Here is a 15,525-nt window from a genome sequence, read left to right as displayed (position 1 = left end):
ACATCAATAAAGTGATCGAATCCCAATTCAGAGTGAATCTCGTTCACAAACGCTGACCTATTCACCGATTCACCGGCTAAGTGATAAATTATGGACCAAGGAGCTAAATAAACTATGTAATAAACCAATAAAACCACTTTTTTCTCATTTTTAGCATTCTGTATTTTTTTTGTATGACGAAAGATTCCTGCTAAAAGTATTGCCAAAATATATTGTTTTACCTTCGCCCATGCTCAAATGAGTTGCAGTGCACATTTTAGTTTGCACCTATTTTTTATTATTATGACATGAGATTTTTTCAATTTTTCTGGACGGTAACAATTTTTATTGCCAACATTTTTAGTGTCCAAATACAATTTTGGATTATCTCCAATTATAGGAGTTATTTTTCACATATAAGAGTTTCTGCTCAATAAAAAAAGGTTCTTTATCTCACCAATGATGTCTCTAGTAAAAATTCTAGTGATTCAAGTACAATATTTCGAAATTGGATCATATATATACAGAGCTTCCAAGTATATATTTGAGTAGCGTAGTTGTCAATCTTGGGTAGAATTGGTAAATATTACACGTATGTAAAGTGATCACTTAAACCAGCCTATGACGATCGTGAGTCCCGTAAATGCCCAGACTTATCATATTCTTCTTAATCTTTGTCGAGATGTCAAAAAATAATATAATTTTTATTACAGTCATTTATCCCCGAGAAGGTTGAGGGTTTCGGATGAATACCACTACGGTCATAACGTACCCTTAACGGATTGATTATTAACATAACATCCCCTAAAGAGTTATTATACAAGCGTTTATTTTCTTTAAATAATTTAAATAAGTAATTTTATTAGTGGAATATGAATATTTTAAAATACATACATACATACATACATACATTTGATGTACAATAATATTGATCACCTACGGACCGGTTTGCAACAAAAATCTTTTATGAATGTAGGTTATATTTAAAATAAGTTGTATAACATAAGTAATGGAATCATTAAAATAAATATATACATATGTATTATACAGTGCGAAAAATATTGTGCCTTCTGTATATAATATTGCGCAATACACCAATATGGGGAAACATCAATATTGTTCGGATTGACTTGTCTAAGAGTGGTACTTATTACGAATGATGCATTGAATACATTGATGAATGATAAGGGGATTGTTATATTACCATACCACAAAGGTGGTAGGGTAGACTGGGTACGGTTGAAACAAAGGACGGTTGAAACAGAGCAAATATCTTGCAAACCGTATGCGGTAGGGTGAAGGGTCCAAGGAACGAACAAAGCGGACAACAAGTTCAAACACGAATATCAGTGTTGCATCGCTCGCCGCACGGTGCAGTTGCTTGTAGGAGGTCCTATTGTATTTTGATAACCAAAAGTAAGTATTTTTGTTCTGATAATTTTCCTTTTATTACGGTTTCTATTGAAACGATATTATTGAGTATGATTTCGTGTTTGAAATGAAGCTTGTAGAACACGATATAGTGATTAGTTTTAATGTGCCATTATTTTTAACATTACTATTTTCTGTTTTCCACCTTAAGGAAGGGTTGGGGACGGTTGAAACATTTTTTGTGGGTACGGTTGAAACAACATATTTTTTCAGTTTTCCTGTTTTCTAGATGCCGAGAGTACGCGCAAGAAAGACTTCGAGGGGGGAGGTCGACTTGTCGAGGTATACATACGCTTATGAGGAGGTTAGGAGGTTAAAGCAGGAGATTCACTGCGAAAAGCGGCGGAGAAGCATGGATTAAACCACTGTTCGCTCATTAGATATATACGAAAGCGAGATGCATCTGGTGAAGAAGAAAATGGGATATGAACCCCACAACGAAGTTTTAAATAAAGAGCAGGAGCAGGAGCTTGCAAAATACTTGCAACTAAAAAAAACAGAGAAAGAAGAGATAAGAAAGGAACATGAAATAAGGTTGAAACGGATGAAAACTAAGTAAGTCAAGAAAAGATTGGATGGAGGAAAAAGTAGAAGGATCGTTAAAGGAAAAATAATCAAAATACGCAACAGGAATCATCATCAGAAGAGGACGAGTGCTATTGTCTTGTTTGTCTGTCACTGTATTCAGAGAGCAAATCCGGTGAAAAGTGGATACAGTGCACCACTTGTAAACTTTGGACTCAAGAAGACTGCACAAAAGGTGGTCTTAGCTATGTTTGCCACAATTGCGACTCGGAATGATCCCAAAGCTAGATTTTCGCTTGATTTATGACTAATCAAAATGAAAGAAGTGTTTCCTTTTAGTTTATTCACAGATTATTTTCGTTCGATTTGTTTTTTTTTTAAATGCCATTGTTTTTAGTTGTTTTTGTTCATTACATATCTGTAGACTGATTAATATTGTCATGCGGTGCCAAAATTATTTATTAAACAAAAATAAATAATGAATAAAACGTCTTACAATATTAAATATTGATTTATTTGCGTGTGTTTCAACTGACCTCAATCACTGTTTCAACTGCCCCTGGTATGGGGACGGTTGAAACAAATCGGATATATTTTTTAAATTTGATCTGCCACTAAAAATAACACACCGGGTACTGAAATAATTCTTCCCATTAGTAGACAGAAACACACTCTTGTATTTAATGCATCTTCATCATCGCTTGACTTGTTAAGAACAATTCTATGGACAATATAAGCAAAATTGTTTCAACCGTACCCAGTCTACCCTACTTATTACACAAAGTGATCGATGAATGATAAGGAGTGTTATATTACCATACCACAAAGGTAACAATGCTTTTAATATATAAAATATGGAATGGTATTTGTCAATTTTTATCGGTTTATATTTCTTTACAGCTAAAGTCTTCGAGGTCCAATTTTTGAGCTTTAAATGATCCAATCCAAAAACCAATAGCGTAGCGTATTTTAAACATGCGGTGGTTTGACTTGGTGAAGAACGTGATAATACTAAGTAATATCACGTTCTTCACCAAGTTCTTCACCACGTTCTTCACCAAGATAAGTAATGGTCACAACAGTAGGCAAGAAAGGGTTATTTAGTTGGTTAGGACATGTATATCGCATCCTCCCTTGCCTCTCAAGCTTGTCCCTTTCGTAAGACACGAGGGTCGCCGCCAAACATCCACTGCTGACGATCTGTCGGCAGTTCTCGCTTGAGCTTTGCGAAGCATACATGGCTTTGGAAGATGCAAGTGAGCTTGCATTCAACAGAAGAGCCTGGAGGCTGTTTGTGGACTCCATAGACTCCAGATAAATAGCAGATATGGATGAGTAAGTAAGCTAGTTCCCCAAAAATGTAAAGAGAAGGAGTGACCTTACTTCCATGTATTGACGATGAAGTTACCGTATTGTTAATGAATGGACCATATTATTGTATGTAGGGAATATTTATCATTCGCTGTTTATTAGTTTTAGAGAGAGAAAAAAGTATCGGATACTTTCTGACGTAACGATTTGATTGTGACAAAAGATATTTAGTAATTATTAACTAGAGTTATGCCAAAATGATTTAACGCAATCCGTTGAAGCGGGAATCAACCATAAGTAGATATAACACAATTATTTGACTGTAATTACTAGGAATTCGTTGACAAAACTAATAACATATTTCCCCGATAATTCTCTCTCTTTTTGTAAAATCGTATTAAATGATTATTATTATCGTGATTGATCTTGAGTTATCCAATTTCAGAAAAATATTATGTAAACGACATTGTAATCCAGTTGACGATGGTCTACAAAATGTGTACCTACTACTTAATATATTTTTTTTAATCATTTATTTACGTCAGTAAGAACAAAAAGGAAATATAAGTGCATACTTGTCAACATATTTAGGTATAAAGTACGATTGAATTGACCCCAGTTTAAGTGATACATCCATTATCCTCAAGCGACTCATACCTACGTATTAGCAGAGCACAGTTTATACGAGTAGTACGTAACATAACTGTGATTCTCCTTTTCCAACTGAATGTTCCTACTCCAATTAGTGATATCCTTCACCTTGAGCTCGCAGTCGTTCTCAGTAACCTATCGGACATATTACATTATATGCATGAATCTGGAGCGCTGGACCGATTACTCAGCCTTATAGTGACGATCGAGTTAGTCATGTCGCTCACTCCTTTTAACATCGTATTTCAAAAATCGTCAATTTTCAGTTGTACATGTTTTCGGAATGCCCAGAAAATGTACTATATCCCAGAGAAAGAGGCATATTTTTAACATAATATTTACCCGCTACCGGGCGAAAGTGTTTTTTTTGCAATTTGAAGAAAAGATATTGTTTAATTATTTTTTTTCAAATATACTTACTACATATATTTTTCAAATAGAGAAAAAATATTCAGGTTTTACCAAAAAAATTCTGTTGCACAGTAAAAAGTTCAATAAGTGGCTTGATATTTATTTGAAATACATTTCATTATATTTTTAAACTTTAAAAACGATCTCCTGAAAAATCAAGTTTTTTGATAAATGACGTTGTTGAAAGGAGTGAGCGATGTGTGTTAAACATTTTCTTTTGGAGAAATAAAATGACTTTATTTTTTGATCCACTCATATTTTTATTAAAAACGAACTAGTTTCGGCAACAACCAGTTGCCCTCTTCAGGGTTTGTTTTATGACTAAACGTACACACCTACATGATATATCAAAGAAACAATGAACAAATGTGTGTGTGTGTGTGTGTGTGTGTGTGTGTGTGTGTGTGTGTGTGTGTGTGTGTGTGTGTATGTATGTATGTATGTGTCTGTGTATATCACAAAAACCTTACCTAACCAACGTCATCTTTATGCCGCCTACTAACGTAACTATGAATATTTCTATGTGCTAAGTTTAGTATCCATTCTTGAAGAAGACAAGGTATTTGTCGAAACTGGCTTAGAAAATAGTACCAAGAATTAAGTGGTTAAAAGCAAACTACTTATTGCTTTAAATGTTAAATTGCTAATATACAAAGCCTCATTGCAAAATATCTAGCGATACTATAAATATTTATAGAATCCATTTTAATAAGGGAAATGAAAAGGATCGCTTGGGAAATATCTATTCAAATGACGTGTTTCCATTTCATTTCAGTCTAATTTAGCGCATTTCAGAGGAGATACCTTTATCTCATTCCATCAATATCGCACGAAATGTACCACCTACGATTTGTATACGAGTATCCTCTCCACCGGGAATATCCGATCGGACGAGCTTGTGGTTGAATTAGATGATGTATTATAATTTACAACATTTTGAGTGTGTCCAAATACATGTTCACAAATCTCCGCTTAAGAGTTATTTCATAAATCTGTTTTCATATTTGACATCCCAACACAGATAAAGAAGAATATGGAATTCTGAGCATTGACAGAGCTTAGGTTGCCCAGACTTCTATAGTCTTCTTTATCTATGTTGAGATGTCTAAAAATGTGTATAATAACTCCTAAGCGGAGATCTCAGATTTGTTAACAAGTATTTGGACACACTCAAAATGTTAAAAAATAATATAGCTGGTCAAATTATAAGCTACATAGAAAATAAAATCATGTTTTCAGGCGGGGGTCAAGTATGTGAATTTAATTCAAGATTCGGACCTTACATATAAATAAATGCTTTCCTTATACCAACACAAATGTAAGTAGTAAACATACATGAACTGTGTCACGAGTTTGATCAATATGTCTAGGAGTGCAGAAAATTTAGTAGTGCGGTTGTCAAATATGGGTAAAATTGGTGAATGTTACACGTGTATAAAGTGATCACTCGCCATTAAGTAACGCCTAACGTCTTATCTGGCATTGTTGGAAATCGTGTGGAGATTTCTTATTTCGTTACAGATACACTTCACCTGTATCCTATAAAATTGCGTCCACTCTTACACCAGGGATATCTACCATAATTGGCGAACTGGTCGACCCGTTGCCTTATACATTGTCCGCAGGCGGATATGATGGAAAACAACGGAAGTGTTATTTCTGCAAAAACAGGAAATTATATCATTTAATTTCATTAGTGTTATTAACAGCAATATATTTAGTGAACCATGACAAAGATCTTAGTCCAATCAATAAACACCCCCTGTACCTTCATACCTTCTTTCATTAAAATTAATATTTTGTATCTTGAACATAACCGTTGTTTTGTAACCCATGTCATTAAAATCTATTTAAAAACGCAGCGAAGTATCGTTAAACTCAACAAAACACAATTTAACCCTTATGGTGCTGAGCTTATTTTATATTGCTAATTGCTTTTCATCATCACTACTTGACGAATTTGACATTTTGTAGGTAGAAATAAAAAACTTTTACTTAAAAAAATCAATGTTTAATTCACAGCAAAATGATTTTAACTGGTTATTTATAAATGTTACTAAGACAAGTCCGTACAGGTCGATACCTTAACCAAATCGCGCAATAGTCGGTATTCCGACGCACCGCACTTTATACGCATTAATAGAGAGTCGATCTATCGACGATTCGCACTCTAAGGGTTGAAAGTAAAAATTCGCATAGTTATTCCACTTCCCATTTAGATCCGATAAATAATACCGACATATTATTCCCCTACCCCTTGTAACGAAGTGCCTGGCAACCCGTACCTACGTAGGTCCGTCGTATACAACAGGTAAACCATTCAGATGCGCCTCTGCCTGAGACACTTTCAAGTTGCGTCACAATTCCCTCTTCAAACGGTAGGGACGTCCTGGGCCACTGTGATGTAATACATGTCATATCCATTTGTCATTACGTTTGAATTTTTCTGTGTATTCGAAAATTTCAAAACTGGGAATAACAAATTTGCGTAATTAGGATGGAGTGGGGTTAGAGTAATATATACATATATATATATATATATATATATATATATATATATATATATATACATATATATATATATATATATATATATATATATATATATATATATATATATATATATATATATATATATATATGTATATATATATATATATATATATATATATATATATATATATATATATATATATATATATATATATATATATATATATATATATATATATATATATATATATATATATATATATATATTTATATATATACATATATATTTATATATATATATATATATATATATATATATATATATATATATATATATATATATACAGTGGGTGGCCAAATTATTAGGGACACTTGTACTTTTTTGTAATTTTCAAGTTTAAATGAATTTTTTGGTCAAATTAATTAGTTATGATTATTTCTTCTTATGTATTTTTGTTGCTGGTATCATAATTATTGTAATGAAGATGTATCGATACTGTGAAATACCAAAAAAGTAAGTTTTTTTTCATTTGGATGTTGATTAGTGAAAAATGATATTGGTGTGAGCCCAGTTAATATTTTTTAAAACCATTTTTGTGTAAGTTTTTTGAGTTTAAGACCATAAAAACGTAAGTGTTGATTAATAATATATAAGTTTTGCTAATTCAATACGTTAATTTCAATAAATTTTTAAATAAAATTCAATTTAGTTTGAACTGAACCATAATATTCTCAATTTAAGTATGGGCAAGTCTTCAAACATATCTCCGAGAAAATGTTGGGAAGTTATAACCTTACTACTTCATTTCACATATTTCCAGAGAGAAATAGAAGCACTTACAGATGTTTTGAAGTCAGGAGTCCATCGGATATAAAGAAAAATTGATAAAAACCTGCATCTAGAATCAGCCCGCGTCGGAAAAAAAGGCAGAAAAAGCATCACAACTCCGCGTGGTGCCCATAAAATCAGGGACATCTATTTCCAAAATCGTAAAAAGTATGTTGATTGTCTAATTATTGTTCATTTCTGTTGATAAACGATGAAGGAATCAACGTATCCAAAAGGACAGTTCAGAGACGGTTAGTTGAAGTAAATCTAATGGGTCGACGTCCAACCAAAAAACTACGCCTGACTGAGGCATGAAGAAAAAACGACTCCTATGGGCCAAAGAACACCGGAATGTAACTGTTTTGGACTGGATTCGAATATTTATGGCTTGTATTCATATAATAAATTAAGAAATTAAAAAATATATGTATTTTTGCAATTATGGTAATACATTACAGGTCTGCTTCTTGGACGAGTCAACATTTAAAATTTTGGTGGGAAAAACTTCATTTTTCCGACGTGGCCCAGGAGAAAAATTCCACCCAGACTGCCTTGTGGAGATGGCTAAAAACACCCTGTTAGCATAATGTTGTGGTCCGTAATCTCATTTAAGGGTATGGGATGCCTATTTATCATGGAAGGGACCATGGCAAGACCAGTACCAGCGAGTACTGAAAAGTCGACTCCAGCCGAGGCTCAAGAATGGTTCCCTGGCGATGAAGAGTATGTGTTAATGCATGACTCGGTATTGTGTCATAAAGTCAGGAGTATTATCATATTCCTGGCTGAAAAAAACCTCTGTGTTTTGCCTTACCCGGGGAATTAGCTGGATATGAACCCCATTGAAAACCTTTGGGAACTAACGAAACGTGAGATTGCTAATGAAGTCATCACCACCAAGCGGCAAATGATAGAAACTCTTATCAGAGTATGGCATAATAACCCTAATCTCTGGCGCAATGCAAAAATCTGCATTAAAAAGTATGCCCTGACGTTTGGAGGTTGTAATCGCAGCAAAGGGTGTTATTACTAAAAATTAAGATTTTTTCGAAATTGTTGAATAATCACTTTTTATGATAAAAATAAATTGGTATTATTAAATCCATGATAATACAGTTTCTAAATTCTAAATAAAGCACCCTAATCAATAAAAAAATATTCAAAAAACCAAATTATTTGCTCATTAAATTAATTTAATAATGAAAATTACAGGAAATTCGAAGTGTCCCTAATAATATGGCCACCCACTGTATATATATATATATATATATATATATATATATATATATATATATATATATATATACATATATATATATATATATATATATATATATATATATATATATATATATATATATATATATATATATATTTATAAATATACATATATACATATATATATACATATATACATGTATATATAAATAATAAAACCCTTATCCGCACCCCAATGGTGCAAAGGGCACTGTGTCATATAAACGCAGCGTTATCTTGATCGTTTACACGTGAAGGAAATGTGATCAGCCCTCCAATTCAGGTACCAGTCCAGGGTAATATTGAATAAAGATTACAGTGAAAAAATCACTTTTATTTATTTTACCCCCCTTGGGAATTAAACACGGCGTTGGCTATATATATATATATTTAGACATACATATGTATAGGTACTAAGACTTCCAAAGGAGTAATAATTATTTGTTTTTCAGAGATATTGAATTAATAATATTTATATTTTAATGAAAAATAAAAACTTAATGATTTCTATCTGATTTACAAAATGTTCGTGTTTTTTAGATTCACTCTGGCAAACAAAAAAGATAGGAAAAACAATCTAAAGTGACCATGATTATTACATTAATCAATTCGGCAGTCAACTTATGGTAAGATCTATCCATTTTTAATTTAAATTTTATTTAGTAAATACCAATATATCTTAAAATTTCTTAAAATGATGCGGAATGCATCGATTCACGTGTCACAATAGATTTTAATATTTGAAGATTTTAGTATTTGAAAATGATGCGGAATGCATCAATTCACGCGTCACAATAGATTTTAATAGTTACTAAGTAAAATTTAAATTGTTGTCCGCCTCCGTGGTATAATGGTTAGCGTGTTAAGCTACCGTGCTGGAGGTTCCCGGGTTCGATTCCAAGGGAGGGGCCGGATAAATATAAGTGATTTTTTCACTTTAAAATTTATTCAATACTACCCTGGACTGGCGGAGGGCTGAATACCTTTCCTTCATATTTTATCGATCAAGATAACACTGTGTCTGTATGATGCAGTGCCTTATGCACCATCAAGTGCGGATAAGTGTTTGAAGAAAACTTCAACTAAAAACGACCATTTTTATGTTTACATATTGGTATTTTTCATATTTAATAATGAAATCCTATTGATATCAGTGTCCTTATCACAGCCCGTACAGTAACCACGTTGTATGGCATTCATCGCCAATCATAGGTTTGTTAGTAAGCTTAGTTTTGATTAGTACGGTCTAGAGGTGCACTCCGCATGAAAACCCACACCGGCCGCGTGCGGTTTTCATAGTCCGATTAATTAAGATGAGCCGAAATCCTTTGTAGAGCACAATAATTCCTATCAAAACTCGATGGTGGCCGACGCAGACGACCAGAAGAATACAAGCAAAAATCGGTAAGAAAACCTCAGATAACATATAAAAACACGTTGAACGTTGAGGTCCAGCATCGTTAAGTCGTAACTTAATTTTCTCTTAATCCAGGTAACATTTTCGTAATTTATTTTTTTCTAAAAACACCGTTTTTGCATTACAAAGTTAAAAAAATATATTAAGGATATGGTTTGACAAAGAAAAAGAGTCATTAAAAGGTAAGGAGTTCAAAAAAAATAAAAATATTTTTTCAATATAAAGAAAACATCAATAAAAAACACAATATTAGAAATATAAATCCTAGCTTTACTCTAGTATACTTTTCCTTCGGGGCTGCGAACTTTTCAACCAACCCTCGTAATATGAAATATCTACTAGTATTATGACCTATTTATTCGTTAAGTAACATGGCTTCCTTCGCCACGTATGATAATTGGATATAGGGTACAAGTAGTTTCCTGGATTACGTACCTCACGACTGATCTATTATGTACATTGTATTTTATATACCTCGACAAAGAAACAAAATGTATCAGACGTCATCCTTCATAATACACTGTATCGCTATATATCAAACTCGAATTAAGTTTTGTTCTGACAGTTTTTGGTGAAACTGCATTTTATAGAATAATATAACAACGATGTAGTTTTTTCCACATGAATTTTATTTGACTAGTAATTCGTCGTTGCCAAGTGCTAAGAAAGAACTCACAGCGCCATCTAGATATAAAAGGCCGACTTAATTCTGATACCTAGGTGTGTGATGAATAATGCAACATTGTGAATTATAACAATTTCAGGCGACTAAAGGATGTTTCAACTTCAGAATTGCAAGGGTATTTATGCATTTAAGGGTTAAGTATAATAATATAGAGGTCCAAACATGCGTAAAATAACGAAAATATTGAGAAAATTCAAGAAATATTGCTCAGTTTGGTAAGGTTCCAAATTAACATTGGAAATATGTTTAACGACTGCGCTTACGTTCGCTTTGAGATTTCTGACACGTGAGCGCTGGTATAATACGCTGATTCTAACTGGATGAGGGTAGGTTACATGAGGTGACGATCGGTCAAATAATTTTTGTTTTGTTAAAAGGTCAAATTCAAAAGACAAATGCGAATACGCTAACCTTGGTTGGAGTTGGATGCCTTGCGGACTAAGCCGACGTGAAATTTTTTGAATAAATAAATAAAATTAGGATTCGTATCTATACAACATTTTCGAATCCAGTCCTGTCTCCAGGGCTGCGATTCCATACGGACGACAATGCTTTACGAGTATATCGTGTAGATAAATTTACCTTTGGCCCTTTTTCAGTGGCGTTCACAGATAATTAATTGAGAAGGTCCTCAACAAAATGATACATTTTCATTATAGATGAAAACAGTGATGTACATGCCGTAAGCTTTACAATTTTACATACTAATCTTTAATACATTTAATGCATCTACATTTTTTAATCTATAGTGATATATCAATTGTGGAGGTCCTCACCCAAACGTTACATTTCCATTATAAATAGTTTTTAGTAATCAGGAATTCTATATTGTAAAATTGTTACGTTTTGGTTCGATTTAATGATTTCATTTAACACAGGATTGGTCACGTTTTGTCAAAATTTAATTAAGATTTCGATAGAATACAGCGAACAGAAGAGATTTGCATTTAAAGGATTTTGTGCAATATTGGAAATGTATCTTTTTGGTTAGGAGCTCCACAATTAGGGTAGGCAGTAGAGATAGATGGTAAGGTAAGCTGGTACTACTGAGTAAGGTAGGGTAAGTACTGGTTGCGTTTTTATATGTTACGGGGGTAAGTTAGGATAGGCACTGCTATTCTGCCTATACGGAATGCGCGTCCCTGCCCCTAATTGTTTATTAACAAATGTTCATCGATTTTTGCTAACTTACGACAATACGGATCGGTTTAAAAGGTGATCAATCTACATTAGTAAAAATATGATTTTTCGTTTGTACAAATCTGAAAATCGCTTTAATATATTCACTGATTGCTTTCAAAATTTTGACACGCCTTTTGAATTCGCTTTTATATTATGTGATTTGTAAATACTTGTTAAACAGTTTTTTACCGTAATGCCAGCGCCATCTGTTGATCGCAACAGCTACAAACGAAATATTATTCATTGCTTATGCCGCGTGCTCCTTGAAAGCTGTCAAAATATTGTATACCCACTCAATTTATAATTTTTTGACATCTCAATATAGATGAAGAAGAATAAAGATGAAGACTTATATTTTCACTAGTTAATTTATCAACAAATTTTCACAATTTTAAACTTTAAAAATGATCCTATAATTGGAGATAATCCAGATTTGTGAACAAGTATTTGGACACATTCAAAATTTTGATGATAAATAATATTGACCGTATCTACACTAAGCAGTTAAAACGTTCGCTTCCGTATGTAATCGATCCTCTATTCTATACGAGGTTTTAACCCCTAGATACCAGACGACATTTAAATTTTAAGCTTTAATATTTCCACCCAAAGATAAAATTGTTGCGGATAAATCTTATTATCAACATAATAACTAAACATTTATTCACAATTTATTCGGATTCCAAGAAACACAATTGAGTTAATATGCAAGTCCACTATTTAGGTAACGACCGATACATTGCGACTGCTTTTACTCGTAATATTGACCTCCAGCATGATAGCTAAACACACTTACCACTACACTACGGAGTAGACGATATATAAGATTACTCAAATGAAACACTTACAAAATACATATCCCATGAAATATATTTCACTTCTGAATCCAACATTATGATTTCACATTTTGAGATCTCAACATAAATGAAGAAGAATATGGAATTCTGGTTATTTACAGGACTTATGACCTATCGTAGGCTGATTAAATGATCACTTCACACACGTGCAATATTCAAAGAATGAACGAGGAAGAAGTTATAAATCCGATATATCGGCTTTCGGTACTCTAGAGTAAAATATCGGATCCGTCGGATCTTGCGATCTCTACATATACAAAACTATGAGTATACATAGGCTTACCATAATTATGAAGCTCTAAACCGGGACAGGTAGGGAAAAAAACAAATACGGAGGAACCTCTTATAACGAGCATAATTCGTTCCACCATCGTACTCGTTAAGCGAAACATTTTTTCAACAAAAATTATGATGTATTTTTTATTAACGTTTATTTATATGAAATTACTTGTTAAGGAGTGTAACAAATTCTGTATATTTTTAAACTAAATAAAATAATAAAATTGTTACAAAAAAATAGATTCTTTCTAACTAGAAAACTGTCTGTTTGTTTTTGCCGACTGTTCAAAATTTGGCGTAAATGTGTCACACCATAATCATTGACTCAATTTGTAGCGCGAATAGCCACCCCCTTATTAGGGTGATGCTTCTGAATGTACGATGCAACAGTTTCTCATGCTTTCAGCATTTTCTCTTATTGTGCTACAAGATTGTCGTAAAATTCCGTGTAATTCCGTGTAGTGGACAAACGCCCTAAGTATACATATTCATTATTATAATACATAAAATGCATGCCGTTAGTTCTAGCTGTAATATGTAGGTGCTAATTTTTACTTCTCTTATGTAATACTGATATGATTAATATTTGTGACTAAAACACACATACGCACCAATCATCACATATATTTGTTATCAATAATAACTACATCGAAGTAAACAATTTAACGTCAACGAGAGCCATCTGGCGTCGTAAATCATAAGTTTTATCAATGTTTCAAACCATATAAATAAAAAGATCAATAGATATTATTAGTAATGATGGTAAGTAAGTAGGTACCTACTTTTTATTTTATTTTAAATGAGGACGCCAAATACTAAAGAAAAATTAAAAATATAAAAGTGACCCTTTTTGACACCAGATAATAGGTAAGTGTCTTAAGTAAGTGCATTAAGGGCTGGCTGCAATTTTTAATTTATTTGTTTTAATTTTTTGCGTATACTTATACCAAATAGGAAAATGTCGTTACATAAATTATCCGAGATTATTATTATCCTTATTATTACTAAAGACTCAGTCGTTAGTAATAACAAGGGTTAACTCGAACAAGGTTGTGTGACATGCAAGTCACTAGGAATTCGTTCGGAAACTACTGGCTGTATTAAAAAAATATATACTTATATTTCATAAAATAAATCATATTTTTATCTTCATATTGACGCGTCGCAAAATTGGCTCGTTTTAAGTATCAAAAGGAATATATAAACTGTTTTGTTCTCACTTAACTCAATGCGTTCAATATGATCCTTTTCATAAAAATATTTTTCGTATGTAAAGAATTTGTCGTAATAAAAGTTCCGATTCCTTTAATATAATGATGAATGTAACTAAAGACCGTAATAATTCGGAGTCAGATTCTTTAGAAAATGGTGCTAAACCATATGTTTCTGTATATACTTATTATGTGTGTCCTCAAACATAAGAGCGGGTCAAACATCATAGAAGATCGCCCCGAAAATTTTGGAGGCCTGCTGGAATAGCTATCAGAATATACTGATGTACTGAAATTGTGTGGAAATTAAGTTTTACGAAAGCTTTTGGACCGAGGACCTTTTCGTTTTTTTTCCATAATCGATTGTAAGCAGAAATTATTCCAACAAAATTTTTTGAAGTGCAAAGCTTCAGTAAAAGCGAAATGTCAATACAAAATATTTTTTTTGCATAATAGTATCATTAACAAAATAAAATATTTGCACACCACTGCTTTAAAAACTATATTTTTTATATGCATGTAATTAATTAGTGCCTATTAATTAGTGCCTAGTGATATTTCTTTCCTGATTTCTTAAAATGTGTTTGTAAAACGTTAGTCAGATTACACTAAAACTTTCACACGAAAAGTTTGAAAATTTCTGATTCGAGCTATAAGCACTTTCAGGAAAACACGATGTTTATGTAGATTACGATTACAAATAAGTTCTGGGTTGCTCAGACTTCCATCTTTTATATAAAAGCAATGATGCATCATCTCAAGTTGAGGCGAGGCACCCATAATAAAATATAAATTGTCTATGAATATAAAACTTTTTGGGGTTACATGTTTATACTCGTAATACGAAAATGACAATAGAAATAATTAATATGCTCGCCGTGTATCTTATAATACGAAATCACCAAGTACGAGCAAGTTTTACTTCAGTGCCCACAGTGGAATAATTCTTATTGGTGCGACAAAATCACCATCAATGAGGTCATCAAGTGACGTTTTCGCTGTCTTAT

The 15,525-nt window shown here is 32.6% G+C and overlaps 1 protein-coding gene across 4 annotated transcripts in view; it reads right to left on the bottom strand.

The window, feature by feature from the left end:
- Positions 1 to 15,525, bottom strand: part of Pdp1 (PAR bZIP family member Pdp1) — a 130,061-nt gene that overhangs the window by 84,147 nt on the left and 30,389 nt on the right. The gene's annotated exons all lie outside the window — the stretch shown is intronic.

Source organism: Brachycentrus maculatus, unplaced genomic scaffold (genome assembly GCF_059751285.1).
Source record: "Brachycentrus maculatus isolate JH-2025_06_01 unplaced genomic scaffold, ASM5975128v1 h1tg000068l, whole genome shotgun sequence".
Classification (NCBI taxonomy): Eukaryota; Metazoa; Arthropoda; class Insecta; order Trichoptera; family Brachycentridae; genus Brachycentrus; species Brachycentrus maculatus.
The sequence above is the reverse complement of the archived record's forward strand: the minus strand, read 5'-3'. Positions and strand labels throughout refer to the sequence as shown.